Source organism: Alligator sinensis, unplaced genomic scaffold (assembly GCF_000455745.1).
Source record: "Alligator sinensis unplaced genomic scaffold, ASM45574v1 scaffold533_1, whole genome shotgun sequence".
Taxonomy (NCBI): Eukaryota; Metazoa; Chordata; order Crocodylia; family Alligatoridae; genus Alligator; species Alligator sinensis.
Genome location: NW_005842330.1, coordinates 708769 through 712072, shown reverse-complemented (window position 1 = coordinate 712072; position 3304 = coordinate 708769). Strand labels below are relative to the sequence as shown.

The 3304-nt window shown below is 40.1% G+C and overlaps 1 protein-coding gene across 1 annotated transcript in view; it reads left to right on the top strand.

Annotated features, from left to right (window-relative positions):
• Positions 1-3304, top strand: part of LRP1B (LDL receptor related protein 1B) — a 1375759-nt gene that overhangs the window by 816512 nt on the left and 555943 nt on the right. The gene's annotated exons all lie outside the window — the stretch shown is intronic.

Below are 3304 nucleotides of genomic sequence, written 5' to 3'. Positions count from 1 at the left end.
GTGCTTCTTGGTTGACAGAGTTGAAGGCTTTGAGTTGTGATGTGAGCTTCTCTCCCTGCTTCTTGAAGATTTTGGCAGGGAATCCACCAGATCCAGGTGGCTTGTCATTCTTCATGTGTTTTATGGCTTTCCTCACCTCATCAAGTGTTGGAGGGATTTTGAGATCATCTCTGACTCGGTGTTGCAGAATGGATTTGAGAATACTCTCATCATTGAGAGTCAATTGAGAAGGTCTTCAAAATGCTCCTTTCAGTAGGTGTTCATGGCTCTCCTTTTCTGGATCAAGTTTCCTCCATCCTTAGGTCTTGCAGGGGTTGTTCTCTGAATGCTCAGACCATGTAAGAAGCCTGCACTGCCCCCAGGCATAGGTCTACAAGTCCTCAAGGATAGAGCAGGTAGAAGAAAATGTTAGAATCTCAACAGCTGTGAAGGTGGACAAAGTCTGCGGCAGAATGAGATCTCCAACTGTCTTGGCTTCCTTGCCATTGGATCAAGGACATGTTCTGTCCAGAACCACATTGAAGCTGATATGCAGCAGCTTCTCCACTATAAAAGAAATCATGCACAGGCATTTTCTAATTTGATTCTACCTCTGAATCTGCATGGCCAGAGTAGAGCCTCTTGGCCCTGTAGAGCAAGCACAGCCACACAAATGAAAATGGAATCTATAATCTGCATAAATGCCTGTGATGCATCCTGAGCACAAACCCCTTTCTGCCATCTGCTGCTTGATTCCATGCTATGTAATAACTTGCTGCCCTTCTCCCCCTGCCCCCCTCCACCACCACCAAGGGTGTATCTTTTTAACAGACCAAAAGTCTTTTCTGCTCCAGCTATGACCCAAGAGTATTTACATTGTTTCAGAAATATCTTAATGATACTTATTATTACTTACTTCTCCAACTGTGAGTAATGTTCTTCCCTGAATAGCCTGAATAGCCAGGTGCTATTCTTACTACAGTAGTCTCCTTTTGAAATATAAAGTTGTCTTTATCTGGAATGGCTCATGTGCCTCAGACTATATCCTCAAGGGTCTGTTTGACTTGCCCTAAACATCCCCATGCCAGACGCTAATTTTCAGAGTTTACTTCTCTTAAGTATGAACAGAGGAGAATGACTTAGGTTAAGCATTGCTCTACTAAACAACCTTGGCTAAAATATGAAACATAAAAATTACATTAATATCAAATACCACAATTCATACAGACATAATAATGATACGGCTAAATATAGCTTGATGCTAAATGAAACAAACTGGACTGGCAAAAGCAATTTTATGCTGGTAGAACTGGAATTATACTATAGATTTTTCTGTCTTAAACATGTTCTCAAAATCCCATACTTATAATCAATGTTGCTATGCAAGCACCTTTCTAATATAGATGTGGCCTTGGAGTCAATACAGTATATTGAATTAATTTTCCCTTAACTGTACTCAGCCAATTCCAGGAACAGTATTAGAATTGTAGCATTATTCTGAGATCAGAGAATAGACTCCCATTCTACTAGGTATGCTGCATGTCCCTTACATAAAGACATTCCTCTCCCTAAAGATCCCAATGTACACATATGAGGAGAGAATCATAAGTGAATAAATTGGAATGAGGAAGGAATGAAGATAAGAAAATTATGAAACCACCTGGCTGGTTTAATGAAAAACAGAGTGAGCAAGCCCACTGATTTGCAGCCAGTTTGGCAGAGAAAAATTTTAAGGAGTATTTGAAAGAGGAAGATGCTATGAGTTTGCTTTCCTTTTTCCAAAAATCCTTCTAAGCAAAAGATGGCAGCATGGTAGAAAGCACGGAGGAACCTCAGCATGACTTAAGTGAGACCAAAAAAAAGAGGCCTTGATGATATGTAATCACCAAAACTTTATAGTATGTTTTAAAGTAGCTGTTTAAATCCTGACTGGATTAAATTATTCTTTATGTATTTATGTTCGCTGTTTACTAGTCTCCTTACAAGATCCATTGACAGAAAAAATGTTCACTTCCTTTCCAATATATTAATAGTGTGGAATTGTTGATGTAAATTGGCTGCTTGTTTCTTTTCTTTAGATGTTTTTTTTTTTTCAATTGTGGGTGAAGTGGTTTGTGTTTACATAAATACTTCTGAAGTCCTTAGGGATCCTTGGATGGAAGTTGATAATATCATGCTATGGCAAGGCAGAAGGTAAGACCACGTAACATTTGATTCAGAGAGTCATGAGCTGTCAAGTAGGCAACAACCTACTTCATCAGATGTTGTCTGCCTGACTTCAGATTAGCATGGCTAACCTATCTTTTCATGAAGGAAACACACTCAGCCAGATGAAGTGTATTGTAATTAATCTACACAAGAAACTTGCTCAGATATTCTCAGTTATTTTTTTCTGACCAGATGCAAGCTGATGAACATCATACCTAAGAGACTCCAGGTGACCAACTCACTTCATTCTGCATACCACATAGCCTATTTTGACAAGTCGTGCTTCACGCTCTCTGAGAAATTTAGAGACCACTTTATTAGTATTCTATACAGCAAACCAAACAAATTAGCACCGGACTCAAAGAACTAACAACATATGGAACCATTCACACACAACAGCTAATAATACAAAGAGGAGATAGTCACCTTAGCACAAACATATCCACCCCTTAAAGAAGATAGAGGGAGCAAAGCTTTCCAAATGTATATACTCCAATAGAAACCCTGTTGTCCACAACAATGTCATCAACCTATCCAGCCACACAGATTTCCTCCCTGAGATGTTTGTATTATCCCATGTTTTTTCCTTCTCCCCTACTGCTCAAAAGGCAACATTATATGGAGATGTCAAGATTTTTTTTATTCCCCATTGCCTACAACTAAAGGAATATTTCCATGACACAAAGCCAGACCCTGAACAACCCACCACAGACCTGGCCTCTGCATAGCATAGGAGGAAGAACACCATCTGAGGGCCACAGCCCTACTCTGTATCTGTGCAAAAAAACTGTTTCCCCCCCCCCCCCCCCCCCCCCGCACACACTCTTAGATTGCCAAGAATCAACATTGCTTATGTTACAACGACAGTTCCATACAATGGAGAGTCATACTTGGCCTTAAAACAACCCTGATAGCACCAGATGAAGTAGGTTGTTGCCTATAAAAGCTCATGCCTCTGAACCAGATAGCTTCTGAGGCATCGCCCTGCCCTGATCTCAGACTAATGTGGCTCTGCTGAACATATAGCAAAAAATATTTAATAATTGGTATGGTCTCATTCTCTAAACAGTGATGGAATTGCTGGCCTCTGGAGGTTGCTTTTTATCTCAGTTCTTTT